The sequence below is a fragment of the Zalophus californianus genome, chromosome 14 (genome assembly GCF_009762305.2).
Source record: "Zalophus californianus isolate mZalCal1 chromosome 14, mZalCal1.pri.v2, whole genome shotgun sequence".
NCBI classification, from domain to species: domain Eukaryota; kingdom Metazoa; phylum Chordata; class Mammalia; order Carnivora; family Otariidae; genus Zalophus; species Zalophus californianus.
In genome coordinates this window covers 23,108,400-23,129,893 of record NC_045608.1, presented here as the reverse complement: position 1 = coordinate 23,129,893, position 21,494 = coordinate 23,108,400, and the positions used below count along the sequence as shown (strand labels likewise).

General features: G+C 38.3%; 1 protein-coding gene and 1 pseudogene across 14 annotated transcripts in view; one reads left to right on the top strand and one right to left on the bottom strand.

The window, feature by feature from the left end:
* MTMR3 (myotubularin related protein 3) overlaps positions 1-21,494 on the bottom strand; it is a 136,133-nt gene that overhangs the window by 79,615 nt on the left and 35,024 nt on the right. The gene's annotated exons all lie outside the window — the stretch shown is intronic.
* Positions 4,136-4,261, top strand: LOC113913408 (annotated as a pseudogene).

Genomic DNA, 21,494 nt, shown 5'->3' with positions numbered 1-21,494 from the left:
TCTAAGAGGAAGGGAGAGGGAGCTGTGTAGGAAGGAACAGAGACCAGGGCAGCATTCTGAGGTGCTGGGGATGTTCTATTTATTGATTGGGTGGTAGTGACATGAGCGTTCACTTTATATAACCATTCATTACACTGTACATTTGCGTCTCATGCAGTTTAACTGTGTGTCACGTTTCACTACAAGTACTCAAAAAAAGACAATTTGGGAGAAAGAAATGCATGAGAATAACAAACTTGTGATGGTGTGATTTCTGGAACAAGGGAAGGATATTCAAGGGTCTTCAATTCTAGAAAAAAGAGGTCTTTTTGGTTGGGAGTGGGGAAATAAACAAATCAACACTGAAGACAACAGAGCAGAGTAGCTTGCAAAACTTTTTTAAGACCATCACAGAAAAGAAGATTGGTGCCTACTTTCCAAAAGTCATGTTGCCTCTGTATGCCAGAAGCTACAGATGTCCTGAGGATAACAGAATCTGTTTGGAAGACCACTAACACCATTCTCATCTAACTCAGCTCCATATTTCCTTATCCACTTCCTGTCCTCTTGAGTAGGAAGAAAGGCCAGTAAACTCAAAGTCTGACTTTTTCCCCATCATGATTAAAAACATGACTTCAAGTGAGGATACCTGGTCTAGAATAAAGTATCACAAAACAGGCAAGTCAGAAAGAAGTAAAGGTTAAGTTCTTACCTAAAGCAATTGAAAATGACAGACAGTATCTTAATGTATTATCCCCTCTACCGCTAAGAGTGGCAAAGCTAGACAAGAAAACTATACACATCACGTAGTTGAAGTTGTCATGAAAGGGCCAATAAACTAAAAACTTAAAGGCATTCAAAAGGCAAACTGTTGACAGCTTTTACACAAAAACTTTTATGCTACAAATATCATACTAAGGGGTGCCTGGGTGGCTCAGTCGGTTAAGCGTCCTACTCTTGATTTCAGCTCAGGTCATGATCTCAGGGTTGTGAGATCAAGCCCTGCATATGGCTCTGTGCTGGGCATGGAGCCTGCTCAAGATTCTCTCTGTTCCCCTCTACCCCTCCCCATCCCTCTAAGAAAAAAGAAACAAAAAACAAAAAAATATCTTATTTTGGGGCACCTGGCTGGCTCTCCCTCTACCTCTGCCCCTCCCCCTCTAAAATGAATAAATAAATCTTTTTTAAAAAATCTCTGGCTATTTAGTGGGTACAGAGATTCTGTTTGGAATGATGACAAAGTTCTGGAAATACATAGTGACAGTTACAGAACACTGTGAATATACTTGATGCAACTGAGCTGCACACTTTAAAATGGTTAAAATGGGGGGCCTTTGGCTCAGGTCCTGATATCAGGGTCCTGGGATCGAGCCCCACACTGGGCTCCCTGCTCAGCAAGGAGTCTGCTTCTCCCTCTCCCACTGCCCCTCCTCCCCACTCATGCTCTAATAAATAAATTTTTAAAAAAAATAAAATGGTTAAAATGGTAAATTTTATGTATATCTTCCCAGTAAAAAAGATTTTTTTTTTAAAGATTTTATTTATTTATTTGACAGAGAGAGACACAGTGAGAGAGGAAACACAAGCAGGAGGAGCGGGAGAGGGAGAAGCAGGCTTCCTGCCGAGCAAGAAGCCCGATGCGGGGCTCGATCCCAGGACCCTGGGATCATGACCTGAGCCGAAGGCAGACGCTTAACAACTGAGCCACCCAGGCGCCCCAATAAAAAAGATTTTTAAAAATTGTTAAAATCTCTGCTTATTAGAGAGACCATTAAGAAAATGAAATTCACAGAGTGGGGGAAAATATTTGCAAATACATATATCTGATAAAGGACTCATGTCCAAAATATATAAAGAACAAATCAATAAAAGGAAGAAAATTTTGTTTCATAATTTTTTAAAAATATGTTATTTATTGGGGCGCCTGGGTGGCTCAGTTGTTAAGCGGCTGCCTTCGGCTCAGGTCAGGATCCCAGGGTCCTGGGACCGAGCCCCACATCGGGCTCCCTGCTCTGTGGGAAGCCTGCTTCTCCCTCTCCCACTCCCTCTGCTTGTGTTCCCTCTCTCGCTGTCTCATTGTCAAATAAATAAAATCTTAAAAAAAAAAAATGTTATTTATTTATTTATTTGACAGAGAGATAGAGAAAGAGCACAAGTAGGCAGAGGGAGATCCCCAGGACCCGAGGATCATGACCCGAGGTGAAGGCAGCTGCCCAACTGACTGAGCCACCCAGGTGCCCAAGGAAGAAAATTTTTATGGACGAAAGATTTTAATGGAAACCTTACCAAGGATTTTTATTATTTTTTTTACAGATTTTATTTGACAGAGAGAGCACATGCACACACATAAGCAGGGGGAACAGCAGAGAGAGAGAGAGAGAGAGAGAGAGAAGCAGGCTCCCCGCTGAGCAGGAAGCCCAATGCAGGACTCGATCCCAGGACCCTGGAATCATGACCTGAGCCAAAGGCAGATGCTTAACTGACTGAGCCACCCAGATGCCCCAAAACCTTACCAAAGATATTATCGATGCCACTAAGTGCATTAAAAGATGTGGATCATCATCAGTTATTAGGGAAATCCAAGTGAAAACACAATGAGATACTCTTTCACACCCAATGGGATAACTAAATTAAAGAGACTTACAAGAACAAATGTGAGGATGTTGAGTAACTGAAACTCATACGTGGCTCATGAAAGTATAAACCTGGCATTACCACTCTGGAGGACAGTCTGGCAGTTGCTTATGAAGTTAAACATCCATGTATTCTATGACCCAGCAATTCCATTCCTTGATACTAACCCAAGAGAAGCAAAAACATGTGATCACAAGAAGGCGTGGAAACAAATGTTCAGAGCAACTTTATATTCATAATAGCCTGGAAAGAACTCAAAATTTCCAGTATCAAGTGATCAGATAAACAAGTTGTGGGTGCATTTCTTCAATGGAATACTACTCAGCAATAAAAATGAACAACATAGATGAATCTCAAAAGCATTAGACTGACTCAAAGCAACACTTACAAAAGAGTAAATACTGTATGATTCCATCTAAATGAAAAAACAGATAAAACTAATCTATAGTGACAGAAACATACTTTAGGTTGGAAGCATAGTTTGGGTGGGAAGAGAAGGGGAAATAACCAGAAGGGGGCCATGAGAGAACGTTCTACTATAAAGTTATATATCAGGATTGAGGCAGTGGCTACACAGCTGTAAACATTTACTGAAATTCAAACTGCATACTTCTATGTGCATTTCACTATATAAATTCTATTTTAATTTTTAGAAAATCCTAACATCGTATCCTAAAGCAGGGGCTCTGACCCTCATCCAAAAGTAGCAGGTATAGTATCCAGAAAAAGTTGTACAACCAGATCATATGTACCACCCTACACAGGTCACCAACTGTTTCAAATCTCTCTTTCTGAGAGAATGCATATGAACTTGTGGTCTTCCATATAACCAAAGGATAAGCATTTACAGGTGATCAGTGTTCTAGGTAAAGTCTAAAGTTTTTCTAAGGTACAGAAATTTCCATGAAGTTAATCAACTTCTAAGGAGATCAACTTCATGACATGATCAAGGGAATGTGTTATATGACAGCTTTTGTCCATCACCCAGCACCTTCTGTCAGGGAAATGGTTGTTTAACCACCTGTTAACCTGATGGTGAGGAGGAAGAAGAGGGAAAAAAAAATGTTGGACCTTTGATTTTCCTACTTGGGAAAAAAAAAAGAGGGGGGAGTTCTAGTTTCAGCTCCCATAAAACTTACCTGTTAAAAGTACAGTAATATTCTTACTAATAGTTGCAGCTGCTGATAGTCTACATCAATTGTTATTCTTTTGTATAAAATACACAAGTAATACCCCAATATACAGGAAGTCATCCCAGAATAATGTCTACCTGGAAAACCTGAAAAACTTTAAAACTTTCATTAAAAAATTTTATCTTCTGGCGCCTGGGTGGCTCAGTTGGTTAAGCGACTGCCTTCGGCTCAGGTCATGATCCTGGAGTCCTGGGATTGAGTCCCACGTCAGGCTCCCTGCTCAGCGGGGAGTCTGCTTCTCCCTCTGACCCTCTTCCCTCTTGTGCTCTCTATCTCTCATTCTCTCTCTCTCAAATAAATAAATAAAATCTTTTAAAAAAAAATTTTATCTTCAAGCCAACTGTGCTCTTTCTCCATGGGGGACCAGTGTGTCATGGCTGCAAAGAGTAGCCTCCTCGGTGGTGTATGCAGCCTGCTGATTGCATGGGTTGCCCTAAGAGACCTTGGAGACAGCCCTTTCCAGTGGACATTGAGGTCTGACATGCTATCTCCAAGCCAGGCTGCAGAGAGGCATGCGGGGTGGCTTTGGAAAGCCCCAGGGCACAGTGGCCAGGGTGCACAATGGCCAAGTCATCGTGTCCATCTGTAACTGTTAGCTGCAGAACAAGGAGAATGTGACTGAGGCCCTAGGCAGGGCCAAGTTCAAGTTCCCTGACCGCCAGAAGATTCACGTCTCCAAGAAGTGGGGCTTTACTAAGTTTAATGCAGACGAATTTGAAGACATGGTGGCTGAGAAGCAGCTCATCCCAGATGGCTGTGGGGTCAAATACAACCCTAATCGTGACCCCTCAGACAAATGGAGGGCTCTGCACTCGAAAACCTTGGCACTGCCCCCTCCCTACTCATGCCCACCCAATAAATCCTACTTCCTGTCAAAAAAAAAAATTATCTTCAGAAATTAATGCTTGATTTAGCTCACTGGGAAAACAAGCACAGGGCTTTTGCTAAAAGTAGTTTCAGCTAACCTTAATTAGCATGCCTGAAAAGGTTTATAAAGTTATCTCAAGAGTGAGGTAAGCACGTGACTTAAAGTCACAACTCAGGACCAATTTCCAAAAGTTTAAAATCTTTAAAAAAAAAAAAAGAATTCCTTAACTAAAGACAAATACCATATGATTTCACTTATATGTGGAATTTAAGAAACGGAACAAATGAACAAAGAGAAAGAAAACCAAAAACAGACTCTTAACTATAGAGAACAAACTGTTACCAGAAGGGAGGGGGGTGGGGATGGGTGAAACAGGTTAAGAGGATTAAGAGCACACTTATCTTGATGAGCACTGAGTAATGGATAGAACTGTTGAATCACTATATTGTACACCTGAAACTAATTTAACACTGTATGTTAGCTATACTGGAATTTAAAGAAAATAATTCTTTGACTATTAAAAAAAAAGTTTATCTCTACAAGACCTCAATCTCTGAATAAAACAAAACAATCACGTCCAAAACAGTCCCTTTCCCATCTTTTAAGATCCATAGTTTTGTGTTTATTTTAACCTATAAGAACAATTTGTACTGTGACACTCCTTAACCAGATCTTAAGTTAGAAAATAAAACTAAAAATAAAATTTGCCAAGGCAAATAAATGACTATTAAATGGAAAACTTGGGTGTCACTAAATAATGTTCTACTACAGATTATTATTAAATAGTAACATTAAACCCATCAACATTTTCTGAGATGTTAACAAAGAAATCCATTCACTCTAAAGCTGAAATTTTTTTTTAATGTTTTATTTATTTATTCATGAGAGTCAGAGAGAGAGAGAGACCGAGGCAGAGGCAGAGGGAGAAGCAGGCTCCCCACTGAGCAGGGAGCCCGATGCGGGGCTCGATCCCAGGACCCTGGGATCATGATCTGAGCCAAAGGCAGACGCTTAACCATCTGAGCCACTCAGGCGCCCCAAGCTGAATATTTTTTAAATAACCTCAAGCTGGGCCCTGCTTTCTACTAACTTCTTAAAGCCTATTTCAGCACTAAGACAATCTAATCTAAAGGAGAGAAAGTCAGGAAATCAGGTTTTCCATTAAACTCCCAGGCTCACCAACCTCCCAACTGGCATCTAGTACAGGAAAAGCCTCCAGGGAAGGAAGGAAGTCTATTTGCCCTGCATTACTGGGCTGTAAGTTTGTGTTGTTATGGGCACCAGCACAATAAAACAATATAAGGGCAAGGAAGCAAAAAGCTGACCGGATAAGACAATTGGTCTATGTGTTCAGTATATTAATGACACTGTAACTATTTGGTTATGCTTGGGTAGCATAACCAAATAGAGTTAAATTATATATAATATATATGTGTGTGTATGTGTATATGTATATATAAAATTATGGGGTTAGGGTCAATACTTTAATAAAACTATAGCAGTTAAGGAATCTTTTATTCTTCTTAAATCTAATCCTTCCAAATTACAATTATAGACTATAGAACAGGAAGAATGCAAACCCATCTAAGGGATATCAGAACAGAGAGCTGATTTTGTCTCCAGCCTCTAAACGTTTCCCCGCAAAAGGGTATGGGAAGATAAAAGATTATTCAACCAGTCAGTAAACCTAATCAGAAAGGCACATTCTTTTGCAAAAGTCTGTATTTAAGACCACATCTGCTTTTATGTCTTTATTCTACTCCCCACAGCTTGTGGCAGAGTGGAGGAATATGATTTCCCCTTTTACTATGCACTGTCACTTCACTTTCTGCTCTTTTAAACGAAGGCTTCAAGGGAATACTGGTGTTTAAGAATTAAAAACATACACTAGCATTCAAAGAGTGTTAGCTTTTAGGCATTCATGCACAGCTTTAGAGTCAGGCTGACCTTGCCTCAAAACCTAATTCAGGCTTTTATTAGTTCTGTCATCTTGAGCAGGTCTCTTTTCATTAACATGTTTCTGACAGCAAAAATATCTCAGTGTTATTATAAGTGATCTAATACACAGAAGCAACTAGAAGTGTACCTAGCACTTAGTAATCGCATACATGTTAGCTATTCCTACTAATACCGTTATGTATCAATAACTTAGTTACACCACACATTCTCTAGATACCTGTTTCCTGCGCTCTCAAAAGAAATATAATTATCTGTCTTGCCCTATCTCATGGGATTACTGGAAAATAAGCCAATATACATAAAAAAGCTACTAAAAGGGGTGCCTGAGTGGCTCAGACGTTAAGCGGCTGCCTTCGGCTCAGGTCGTGATCCCAGGGTCCTGGGATTGAGCCCCGCATTGGGCTCCCTGCTCAGCAGGAAGCCTGCTTCTCCCTCTCCCACTCCCCCTTGCTTGTGTTCCCTCTCTCGCTCTCTGTCAAAAAAATAAATAAAATCTTAAAAAAAAAAAGCTACTAAAAAGTCTTCATTATGGATCTATCCATTACTCTGCTCACAAAAAAAACTACAGTTAAACACTGCATACAGAGCTCTGTGTGAATACTATAGAACATTATAGGCTTAGTAAAACTAGTCTAAAGGACTATTTAAGTATTATTCTGTTAAACAAAACCAAAGTCTAAATAAGTATCATCTTCCTACTTAAAAGCTAGTATTTACTGAACTATGTGCCTATCACTGAGCTATGTATTTTTCATACATTATCTCATTTAATCTTCATAGGGTTGTTGTTGAGATAGGTACTATTTATCCCCACTTCAGCGAGGACTGCAAATCTCCCAAGGATTAAGTAATCTGCCCAAGGATTAAGTAATTTGCCCAAGGTCAAAGAGCTAGTATATTTCTAGATTCTAAAATACCATGCTAGAATGGACGCCTCAGCATGATGTGACATGATCACTTGAATGCAGTTTTCCCCTAAAACAATGGTAAGATCTTTTCAAATTCTACAAATCAAGTACTAAAACTCAGATACTAAGGAAAAGAGATACTATAAATTTTACACTAAAATGCAAATATAACCAGAGAAAACTTCTGAAGTTAGATGTACAAGAGAAAAATTGGGCTCCAGAATATCTAAACAGGGCACAAGCAAAACCATCCTTCTTTAGATACTCCAACATGGATAGCTGCTCATTTGGTGAGATGTGTACTAAGACCTTTAGTGTACTGAGTTTTTCACAAACAAATTTACTCACTTCCATAGACAGTAAGCACAATATAAATGCCTTTATCCATACATCGACTGCCCTAAAAACATATACTATTATCGGGAAAACAGGAAGGAAAATAAATGTGGCTTGGACAAGCATATCATCTCTGTGGGAGGCAGTGATAAGGGACAACTAAAAATGCTGTTACGTATTATCTTGACACTTCATAGTGTTAGTGAGCAAAGAACACTGACAGACTAAGGCCTAATTATAATTAGTAACTCTCAGTTCAAAAATTATGTGAAGATACTGTAATATAGTAAATTTTGTGACAACAAACCTAATGAAATACAAGCCGAAGTTAACAAGACGCATTTTAATTTTCAAATTTCAAAACGTCTTGACCAAAAGTAAAATAAACTACATTTGCATTTAGTTAAGCTTAAAAACATACTGAAACTTCTGCTGATAGAGGAACCTGAGGCAGTACGTGAAATATCTTGCCAACTGTGAGGTGTATCCAAGAACTCAGATATAAGATTATCCTCAAAATTAAACTCTAAAAATCCATAAAGGATTACTACATGGTTATGTAAGAGAATGTCCCTACCTTATTCTTAGGAAATAAACTCTAAAGAAATCAAAGGAATTCTGGAGGGGCACAGTTCCTCCCACTTACTCTCAAAGGGTTCAGAAAAAAAAAAATGGGGAAAGAATTATAAAGCATATGACACAAAATGTAAACAACTGGTGAAGGGCAAGATTGGTAAATTCCTCATCTCTGTAACTTCTACTAAATTTGAAATTGTATCAAAGCAAACATTTTTAAAATCTGACACAAATATGACAGATTAATATTATTCAATTAGTCTGTAGGTACATGAATATTCATTACACTACTTTATTATTCTAGATTCTCATGATTAAAAAAAAATCCAAATGAAAAAGGCTGTACTCTAGTCCCAAGTAAAGTATATTCCAGCCATGAGGAAGGCTGCATAAGACTACACTAGAATTTTGTTACTAATCAGCTGTATCAGACAATTAAGCCTTGCTCACTTCCATGCCTTTCAAGCAATCTCCGATTATAACTTTACTAATAGGTTAGGTATGCTAGCCTGGTGCTCTATTAAACCTACAACCGAAAAAAGAAACGTTTTAAAAAGAACTTTTACTATGAAACTAAAAACAAAAACAAAGACACTATAGTGATAGAAGTCAAAATAGTGATTATCTCTTCGGGGTATGTATTGACTGGGAAAGAGTAGGAGAGAGTCTTACGGGAGGAGAGCTGTAAATGTTCTATCTTAATCTGGGTGTGGTTATATGGGTCTATACATATGTAAAAAGTTACCAAGCTTAAGGTTACCACACTTTATTACAGGTACAATTATTTCTCAATTTTATAATAAATTAAAACAAACAAGTAGTGCTTTCAAAGAAGACATTCTCAGTTCAAATCTAAAACCCACAATGCGATAGAATGACACAGATTACACTGGCACTCAGATTTATAGTATTTTTTTTTTTTAAGATTTTATTTGTCAGAGGGAGAGAGAGAGTGGCAGGCAGAGGGAGAGGGAGAAGCAGGTTCCCCGATGAGCAGGGAGCCCGATGTGGGATTCGATCCCAGGACCCTGGGATCATGACCTGAGCCAAAGGCAGACGCTTAACTGAGCCAGCCAGGTGTCCCACTGGCACTCAGATTTATAACCAGTCCCTATAATCTTGGTTAACATGAGTATACCAAGGTGGGTTGGTTGAGGTGGGTTTGTTTTTGTTTTTGTTTTAAAGAATAACCATTGCAAAACTTTAAATAGAAGGTGTTCAAAGATATTAAGACACATGCAAGGAAGAAGGAAGGTCAGGAGTTCCCAACAAGTACCATGAAATCTTGCTGAATCTGTAACATTATGATCTTACAAAGAGCTAGAAATAAGGTTAGACACACTCTCCTCTACTCTTTTATGTTTTAGTCTTAGCCTGCTTGAAAAGATAAGCCACCTTGGCAGCTCAGTTGGTTAAACGTCCAACTCTTGATTTCAGCTCAGGTCATGATCTCAGGGTGGTGAGATCCAGCCCCGCACCAGGCTCACACTGGGCATGGAGCCTGCATAAGATGGTCTCTCTCCCTCTCCCCTCGGTCCCTCCCTCTCCCTATCTCTAAAAAAAAAAAAAAAAGATAAAACGCATAGTTTTTTTTCCTCCCTTTGAGGAAACTATGGGAATAGAAAACTATTTTTTAAAATATAGCTTTGGCAAAAAACTAAACACTCTACCACTGTGGATGTTGTCCTTTATTCAAACAATGCCTGCACATTCAGGACAATATAAACCAAATCAATGTACATAATGGTAAACAGTACCATGAAACTAACATTTAAGAGGCAAGTATGGAAATAGATAGGGGTAAATCAGCTACTGCTATCTTCCTTCCACTGGGCTATATCTCATTTCAGAGATTCAAGTACTGTTATCCTTACTGTGTCAGTATTTCCACAGAACTGAAACCAAAGTTTTTTTCTAATTCAACAGTGAAGTTGCTAAGTCACCATTCAGAAATCACTCTCAACTCTAAAGAAAGTCAAGAATTTTTTTAGCCAAAAACATCTAGGAAATTAATCATTTTTTCAAGTTCGCTTTCTTAATAAACTGAATATAATCATAAACCCTGAAGTCTACATAAAAGGTCTGGAAATGACCATTTATATCAAATTTCTATAATAAGCAACGCTAATCTACAGTGACAGATCAGATTAGTGGTTCGCTGAGACTAATGAGAGAAGTAACTGCTGAAGGGCATTAGGAACCTTTTCTGTAGTGATGGAAATATTCTCTGTCTAGAATAGGGTGGTGATTTTATAAGCCTATACATCTATCAAAGTACACTAGATGAGTTCTGTTGCATATAAATATCTTAATAAAGCAGACTTAAAAAGTAAATACACACAATTGAGAATTTGAAAAATGATTGGTAAATCAAATGCTAAGGGAAAAAAACTCACTGAAATTGATTTAACTGAAAGAAAGGTACTTGTATAGAAGCCAATCAAGGTGACTCTCAGGGACGCCTGGGTGGCTCAGTCGGTTAAGCCGCTGCCTTCGGCTCAGGTCATGATCCCAGGGTCCTGTGACCAAATCCCACATCAGACTCTCTGCTCAGTGGAGAGCCTGCTTCTCCCTCTGCCTGCTGCTCCCTCTGCTTGTGCTCTGTCAAATAAATAAATATTTTTTAAGATTTTATTTATTTATTTGACAGAGAGCGAGACAGCAAGAGAGGGAACACAAGCAGGGGGAGTGGGAAAGGGAGAAGCAGGCCTCCCGCAAGCAGGGAGCCCGATGCGGGGCTCGATCCCAGGACCTGGGATCATGACCTGAGCTGAAGGCAGACGCTTAACTGACTGAGCCACCCAGGCACCCTCAAATAAATAAAATCTTTAAAAAAAAGTGACTCCCAAAGGTACTTGACCCTCACCAGCTCTACTCTCCACATACCACTCCCACTCCTCAACCACTTGCTCAATGCTATAAGCATTTCAGTCAAGATACAGAGCCTTTAAGCATTATTGATACCTTTAAAAATAGTAAGTCTCAGGGGAGGGAACCAAGTCTGAGTAAATGGACAACAGAAAATAATAAATGCACACTTTGCTAAAGCTATCTTACAATAATCTAAACCTCATAAATAATCAGAAAAATACAAATAAAAACAGTGAGGATAACTATTTTCCTATCTTCCATCCATTAGACTGGCCAAAATTAAGATACCATTTACTTAATACTGGAATGAACATGGAAAATGACTACCTGCATACACTTTGGGTAGAAGTAAAATTGTTATAGCAACTTTTTTGTTTTTGTTTTACAGATTTTATTTTTAAATAATCCCTACACTCAACGATGGGACTCGAACTTACAACCCTGAGATCAGGAGTCAAATGCTCCACCCACTAAGCCAGCCAGGCGTCCCTATTGTTGATACTTTGAAGAGCATTTTGGCAGTATTATTAAAACTATAGCTATGTAGGGATGCCTGACTGGCTGAGTACGTAGAGCACAAACTCTCAATCCCAAGATCAAGAGTCACAAAATCCATGCTGGGTGCAGAGCTTACGTTTGGAAAAACAAAACAAAGCAAAAAAACTATAGCTACATATACCATATGACCCAGCAAATCTGTTTTGCCTTTTTTTTTTTTTTTTTTTTTAAGTACTCTCTACCCCCAAAGTGAGGCTTAAACTCACAACCCTGAGTTCAAGAGTCACATGCTCTACCAATTCAGTCAGCCTGGGGCTCTGACCCAGCAAATCTATTTCTCAGATACTTCAGAGTAGTCACCCATTGAGAGAGATGTTTAAAAAAAAAATAAAAAAATCTGTCACTGCAACAGCTAGTAAGAACAAAAGACTAAAGACAATCTAAATATCTACCAACAGAGGAATAACTACATGAACAAAAAATTATGTTCATATTATGGAACATTATATAGTATTTAAGCAAATGTCTCTAAGACATATTGCAGAGAAAAATTATAAAATGTAGAGAGAGATGTACAGTATAGTAAAAAGAAAAAAGGGAAAGAATGCCATATATTATTTAGGGGTGTGGATGGATACACATACATACACACAAACACACACACACACACACATGCATGAGGGAAAAGCCTTTGCGCAGGGGTGGGGGGTGGGGTGGGGGATGTACTGAATGAATTATAGTGATTATTTCTAGAGAGAATAAAAGACCAGGACTAAAAATCACGGTTAAAGGAATTTTAGCCTTATCTTTAATGTTTTAGTATTTTACAAGGAGAAAGTATTCACCTAACTCACATACTGAAATTTTATTTTGGAAAGCACTGATGCAAACAAGAAACGGATGTATTAAGTTTTCTTCCCTTAAACAGTTCAAACTGAGAAATATTACTATTATTTCACACAAGTTGCTGTGTCTCTATAATGCACCATATTGCACACTACTTTGGAAAGCCCATCAATACTCAAATTTTCTAATAAACTACCACCACTAAGGAAAAACAACATTACTCTCTAATACACCTCAAAATCTATAAGAGATAATAAAAAAAAAAAAAAAACCAAGAATGTAAAACAAAAAACTTCAGGGGTGCCTGGGTGGCTCAGCTGGTTAAGCATCCAACTCTTGATTTTGGCTCAGGTCATGATCTCAGGTTCTCAAGATCAGTCCCTCATGGGGCTCCGCACTGGGTGTGGAGCCTAAGATTTTCTCTCTCCCTCTCTCTGCCCCTTCCCCCCTCTAAAATAAATCTTTTAAAAAAATTATTTAATTTAAAAATAAAACAAGAGGGCGCCTGGGTGGCTCAGTTGGTTAAGTGACTGCCTTCGGCTCAGGTCATGATCCTGGAGTCCCCGGATCGAGTCGCACGTCGCGCTCCCTGCTCGACGGGGAGTCTGCTTCTCCCTCTGATCCTCTTCCCTCTCGTGCTATTTCTCATTCTCTCTGTCTCAAATAAAATCTTTTAAAAAAATTAAAAAATTTAAAAAAATAAATAAAACAAGAAACTTCAAAACTACAGAACATTGTTAAAAAATTAAAGACAACCTAAACAAATGGAAAGACACCCCGCATTCATGGCTCAAAAGATTTAATTTGTTAAGATGGCAATACTATGAACTTTTATAAGAAAACTTAGGAGTAAAACTTCATGACTTTGAATTATGTAATGGTTTCTTAGATTAAAAAAAACCAAAACTGTAAGTAACCAAAGATAAAATAGATAAATGGGATTTTATCAATATTAAGTATATCTGTGCTTCAAAGGACACCATCAAGAAAGAGGAAAGACAGCTTTTCCTGTAAGCAGCCTGAGGTGATCTCGGAAATGGTTTGCTATTCATTTGACCCAAAAAAACCCAAAAAATTACGCCAACCAAGAGGTTCAAATCTTTGTGTTCACTTTAAGAATACTCATGAAACTGCCCAGGCCATCAAGGGTATGCATTTCCAAAAAGCCACCAAGTATCTGAAGGATGTCACTTTACAGAAACGTGTGCCATTCTGTCACTATAATGGTGGAATTGGTAGGTGTGCCCAGGCCAAACAGTGGGGTTGGACACAGGGTTGGTGGTCCAAAAGAGTGACTTTTTACTGCATAGGTTTAAAATTGCAGAGAGTAATGCTGAACCTAAGAGTTTAGATTCTCTAGTCATTGAACACAACCAAGTGAAAAAAGCCCCAAGATACGACCCAGAATTTAAGAGTTGGGACTAACACCTATACAAGCTCTCCCTGTCACAATGAGATGATCCTTACTGAAAAAGAGCAGACTGTTCCTAAGCCAGAAGAGGGGGCTGCACAAAAAAAAGATATCTCAGAAGAAACTGAAGAAAACTTATGGCCCAGGAAAGTAAATTCAGCACAAAATAAAAGCAAAGTAAAGAAAGGAAGAAAAGAGGCAATCCATGAAATGGGAGAAAATCTTTGCAAATTATAGAAGAGACTTGTATATACAATTTTTAAAGAACACTACAAATCAACAAGAATTTTTAAAAATAGGCAAAGAATCTGAACAGACATTTCTCCAAAGAAGTTATACAAATGGTCAATAAGCACATAAAAAGATGCTCAACATCATTAGTCATTATGGAAATGTAAATTAAAACCACAATGATATATACTTCAAATCCACTAAGGATGCCTAGAAATCAAGGTAAATAACAAGTGTTATATTAAAATGCAGAGAGGGGCACCTGGGTGGCTCAGTTGGTTAAGTGTCTGCCTTCAGCTCAGGTCTTGATCCCAGGGTCCTGGGATCGAACCCTGAGTGGGGCTCCCTGTTCAGCGGGGAGTCTGCTTCTCCCTCTCTCTGCCTGTTGTCTCTCTTACTCTCTCTCAAATGAATAAATAAAATCTTAAAAAAAAAATGATGGCTCCTATTTTAAACAGAAAATAATAAAGTTTAGGGACACCTGGCTGGCTCAGTCAGTGGAGCATGCTTCTCAATCTCGGGGTTGTGGGTTTGAGCCCCATGCTGGGTGTAGAGATTACTTAAAAAAATTTTTTTAAGATTTTATTTATTTGATAGAGACAGACAGTGACAAAGATAGTGAGAGACAGCACAAGCAGGGAGAGAGGCAAAGGGAGAGGGAGAAGCAGGCTCCCCGTAGAGCGAGAAATCCGACGTGGGGCTTGATCCCAGGACCCTGAGATTATGACCTAAACCGAAGTCAGACGTTTAACAACTGAGCCACCCAGGAGCCCGAGATTACTTAAAATTTAAAAAAAAAAAGAAGAAGAAAGTGTTGGCTACCACGTGGAAAAACTGGAATTCTTGTGCACTGCTGGTGGGAATGTAAAATGGTGCAGCCACTGTGGAAAACGGGATGGTTCTCAAAAAATTAAAACATAAAATTACCATATGATCCAGCATGTATATCCATTTCTGGATATACATACCCACAAGAACTGAAAAGTAGGGACCTGAACTGGTATTTATATATCCATGTTCATAGCACTGTTTACAGCAGCCAAAAGGTGGACACAACACAAGTGTCCAACAGTGGATGAAGGGATAAACAAAACATGACATATATGTACAGTGGAATATTATTCAGCCTTAAAAAGGAAGGAAATCCTCACACATGCCACAACATGGATGAACCAACAACATTATGCTGAATGAAATAAGCCAGTCACAAAAGAACAAATATTGTATGATTACATTTTACATGAGGTACTTAGAGTAGTCAAATTCAGAGAAAAAGAAAGCAGAATGATGGTTGCTAGGGGCTTGGGAGAGGGATGAATGGGGAGTTAGTGTTTAATAGGTAGAGTTTCAGTTAGGGAAGATGAAAAGGTTCTGAAGATGGATGGTGGGGATGGATGCACAACAATGTGAATGTACTTGATGCCACCCACAAACTGTACACTTAAAAATGGTTAAAGTGGGGGGCTCAGTTGGTTAAGCATCAGAGTCTTGATTTCAGCTTAGGTCATGATCTCAGGGTTGTGGGATCGAGCCCCACATCAGGCTCCACACTCAGCACAGAGTCTGCTGAAGATTCTCTCCCCCCATCCCTTGCTTGTACATACATGTACCCTCTCTAAATATTTTTTTTAATGGTTAAAATGGTAAATTTCATGTTATATTTTACAATTCTCTCTCTCTCTCTCTATATATATATATATACACATACATACATGTATAAAGTAAAAGTAGTAAAGTGAAATAAGAATTTTGAAAAAAAAACAAAAACAAAAATCCTAAGCTCCCCCAAAAGAAATTCCCCAAACAGGATGTTCATTAACAGGATGTACAAGAGGACAAAAAAACAAAACAAAACAAAAACCACCATCCTGGAGTTTTTGTTACAACTCTGACATTAAATTTGTAAACTATTTTTTCCATTGACATACAGTTGACACACAATGTTTCAGGTGTACAACATAGTGGTTCAACAACTCTATACCTTATGCCATGCTCACCACAAGTGTAGCTACCATCTGTCAACATACAGCACTATTACAATACCTTTGACTATATTCCCTATGATGTAACTTTCACCCCCAAACCCCCTACCCCAGCCCCACCCGCCCTGTGACTTATTCATTCCATAACTGGAAGGCTGTATACCTCACACACCCCTTCACCCATTTTTGCATATCCCCCCATCCTCCTCCCCTCTGGCAACCGTCAGTTTGTTTTCTGTATTCACAGGTCTGTTTCTGTGTATGTTTTAAATCTTTAAAATAAACAAAATTTAGTAAAACCTGAAGAAGTCAGTCTCTCATATAGCTTCAAAGAAGAATAACAAAAGGCAAAAAAAATTAGAAGCAGCAAAACTCACAAATTCTAGCTTTTGAATTTGGTCACCATCAATCTTTAAACCAAATGCAATTTATATCTATGCTTTATATCAAAGTCTGAACAATAGAGTTCTAGGGATTTTTTTAAGTAGGCTGCACGCCCAAAGTGGGGCTTGAACTCACAACCCTGAGAGCAAGAGTCGCATATTCAACAGACTGAGCCAGCCAGACGCCCCACTAGAGATCTGCATATAAGGTTGAAAACAAAAAGCTTTATTCATAATAGATGTACAATACTGCTCTTGACATGATTTCCTTCACATCTAAAATTCTTTTCCTACCATTCAAAAAGTTTAAACATCAACCATTTCCTTTTTGTTATAAAGACACAAAATACAGGTATCCAAATGAATATAACATTCAAATATTCTAAATACCAGGAGGTACCAAAACAATAAACAAATTTAACAAAGTACTCCTTACTGAAGTCCCATATCCAGACTTCAACTTAAGTGTCTCTAAAGTCTTAATCTTGCATGAATTTCTTGATGGGCTTAGTTTTACAAAGTAGACTCCAACAAAATGTTATTTTAGCCAATTAGAGATGGTTAAATTAGCAGAAATGAGTCACTAAATTAGCACAATATGGAGTGATCTAATAATTTTTTTTAGCTAATAAGGAATAACTGAGTTCCCGAGTCATCTGAACAAATTACCTTAATCTTAAAAATAATAAAAGCACAGGAAAAATAAAATACACATACAGTCATCATCTGAAATCCTAATAAAGTTAGATACATGAAATACACTCAAACATAGTTATACTGGGTTGAATTTAATCTAGAAAAATACTTCCTACAGATTAAAACCAGGACTGTAAACATGCCCAAAGGTGAACATAAATTAATAGACCAGAAATACTTATTAAATTTCAAGAGGCAAATGTCCGATGGGGCATATATCACTATTTTACATTTTATTAACTTCTTTATGAGAAAACTTCCCTTTCTCCCTTCAAAACTAGCATTTGCTTTCAATGTATATAAAATTGGACAGTTTAAACCATTTTGCCAAATGTATCAGTGAGAAATCCATGCCAAGACAGAATGCCATTTCCTTTTTTTTTTTTTTTTTAATGACCCAGCAATTGCACTACTGGATATCTACCCCAAAGATACAAATGTAGGGGCACCTGGGTGGCTCAGTCGTTAAGCATCTGCCTTCGGCTCAGGTCAGGATCCCAGGGTCCGGGGATCGAGCCCCGCATAGTGCTCCCTACTCAGCGGGAAGCCTACTTCTCCCTCTCCCACTCCCCTTGCTTGTGTTCCCTCCCTTGCTGTCTGTCAAATAAATAAAAATCTTTAAAAAAAAAAAAAGATACAAATGTAGTGATCCGAAGGGGCACCCGCACCCCAATGTTTATAGCAGCAATGTCCACAATGGCTAAACTATGGAAAGAGCATAGATGTCCATCAACAGATGAATGGGTATGTGGTGTATATATACAATGGAATATTATGCAGCCATCAAAAAATGAAATCTTGCCATTTGCAATAACGTGGATGGAACTAGAGGGTATTATGCTAAATGAAATAAGTCAATCAGAGAAAGACAATTATCCTATGATCTCACTGATATGCAGAATTTAAGAAACAAGGCAGAGGATCATAGAGGAAGAGAGGAAAAAATGAAACAAGATGAAACCAGAGAGGGAGACAAACCATGAGACTCTTAATCTTAGGAAACAAACTGAGGGTTTGCTGGAGGGGAGAGGGGTGGGGGTATTGGGTGGCTGGGTGATGGACACTGGGGAGGGTATGTGTTGTTGTGAGCACTGTGAATTGTGTAAGACTGATGAATCACAGACCTGTACCGCTGAAATAATACATTAATACATTAATGTATTAATGTAAATACATTAATAATACAAATACATTATGTTAATTTTTTTTAAAGGAATTAACAGTCCAAAAAAGGAAGGGGAAAAAAAAAATGCCATTTACTTTTTTTTTTTGGTAGACTCCACACCCAACATGGGGCTTAAACTCATGACCCTGATCAAGAGTCTCATGCTCTACCAACTGAGCCAGGCAGGCACCCCAGAATGGCATTTACTTTTAAATATGTACACTTCTGGTTTAAAGAATAAAAATGTGACATGCTAAAGAATTAGGAAGAGGTGGGGGCTAGAGAAAACTTTTTCCTCCCTAGGAAAAAAGAAATAAAAAAAAAAAAGCAGCACAAAATGAGGAAATTTAATTAATGACCCAGTGACTACCAGCAAAACTATGTAGTCATATGACAGGACACTGAGAGCTATAATTTTAGATTTTAGCCTGATACTAAAATGTCTCTTGTGGGGAGGAAAGACATAATTCAACCGAACATAAAGACAATCTTTTCTGTGTATTCTTTTTTTTTTAAGATTTTTAATTATTTATTTGAGAGAGAGAGATACAGCAAGAGAGGGAACACAAGCAGGGGGAGTGGGAGAGGGAGAAGCAGGCTTCCCGCTGAGCAGGTATCCCGATGTGGGGCTTGATACCAGAACCCTGGGATCATGACCTGAACCAAAGGCAGACGCTTAATGACTGAGCCACCCAGGCACCCCTTTTCTATGTATTCTTAAAAGCAATATTGTGTATCTCTACCTTTTAGAATCCACACCAGTAGCATTTTTTTCGTTGTTAAATTCCCTTTACTCTTAACACATGACATGATATGATCCCTTTAAATTAACAGCTGATCGACAATTTCCAGACAGATTCTGGTAAAACCCCAGTGTACCAAAAGAAAGCAGAAGACTATCATAACCATTCAGCATATTTTACCCACTTGACTCAAGAAAGCAATTTATACATGAATAATTCCCTACTCCTTTTCCTTTATAGGCCACAAACTGAAGTCAGAGACCACGTAATCTTGCTCATTACTGCATCCACAAGGCCTAGGGCATACGAGTGTCTAGTAAACAGGTGGCATTTGGTAAATATTTTATTTATAAACCTAAGCCAAATCCTATAAAGGAAACAGGTAAAACTGAAAAAGGAAGAGGTTTCAAGGCAGAGGATATGCCTCAGAGAGCTCTTACCTATCAAAATGAAAATTTTTAAGTTCAAAATTAATAATACATGGAAGTTATTTTAAATTATACAACCAATTTACAGATGCTTAACGTGGTGGACTTATTTTTCAATGTATCTAGAAGTAAAACCTTATTCTGGCATACACTGGTAGACTAGTAAAAGAAAGAACTATATACATCTCTAAAAGTTCTAAACAGCACAAGTACAGATCATGCTCCCAACACTTACCTTCCAGGTTCATCTCACACCAGATAACACCAGCAATTACTCATCTTTTCTAAATTAAACACTTAAACTCTCTGCATTAGCAACCTAAGACATTTGATAATTTTAGATGGGGAAAAAGTATTTACAATTTCAGGATAAATAAGCAACTTACATGTGTCAAATGATCCCTTACCAGTTATTCAAATCCCATTTAATCATCAGCAAATACTGTGTACTCATAAGATCTTCAAGCTATACGAAGATTTTACTTACCCATATACATCATGGACACAATATTTCAATTTACTCATAAGTTAACTTTTTACCAAGACATTAAAGCTATAAAAGGAAAAAAGCCATAAAGGGAAAGTAAACAACAGGTATTAAATAAATACACAATATTTTTATAACCTTCTGTTTACCTAGTAGAAATGAGAATGAAATGAGAATAAAATGAGGGAGGGCACTTGGGTGGTGTAGTTGGTTGAGCTTCCAACTCTTGGTTCCAGTTCAGGTCGTGATGTCATGGTTGTGAGATTGAGCCCCACGTCAGGCTCCAAGCTCAGCACAAAGTCCACTTGAGATTCTTTCTCCCTGTGCCCCTACCCCACTGCACACAGGATCACGCCTGTGCTTTCTCTAAAATAAATAAAGCTTTTTTTTTAAAAAAATGAGAGGAGGGTACCTGGGTGGCTCAGTCAGTTAAGTGACTGCCTTTGGCTCAGGTTATGACCCCAGGGTCCTGGGATCAAGTCCCGCATTGGGCTCCCTGCTCAGCGAGGAGCCTGCTTCTCCCTCTCCTCCCCATGTGCTCTCTCTCGCAGTCTCTCTCAAATAAATTCATAAAATCTTTGGAAAAAATTAATTAAAAAATATAAATGAATAAAAAATGAGGGGAAATTACTGAACATCTTTGGTCAACATTTAAATGCTAACACTATTCTTTAAGTGGTTCCAAATTTGACACAAAGATTTGTTCCAGTGAGATAAAGGTTCTGGTGAACAAAGATGGCCCAATTTCAGGAAAGTTATTTTTTTTAAGTAATCTCTACACCCAACGTGGGGTTTGAGCTTATGACCCTGAGTTCAAGAGTTGCATGCTCTTACAACTGAGCCAGGCAGGCGCCCCAATTTCAGTGAAAATTAGATGGAAATTACACATTATGATTATGAAGTCCACTAGGTATGTGTTGCAACTTTTAATACAAATCCCAGTACAGGGGTGCCTGGGTGGGTCAGTGGATTGAGCAAGTGATAATTTCAGCTCAGGTCATGATCTCAGGGTTGTGAGATAGAGCCCTGCCTCTACTCTGAGCTGAGCATGGAGCCTGCTTAAGATTCTCTCTCCCCCTCTCCTGTTTGCATGCTTTCTCACTCTTAAAAACAAAAACAAAAACAAAAAACAAATCCCAGTACAGTACAAATTTTTAAATTTTATATAAAGGTTCTTTTTCCTTGGGTGATGAGGAGTGGAAAAGAAAATATTAAAAAGAAAACGAAACTGAAGTTTGTAGTCCTAAACAATGATCCAACTATAAAGAGATACCTTTAGCCACACAATTTTTCCCTTAAG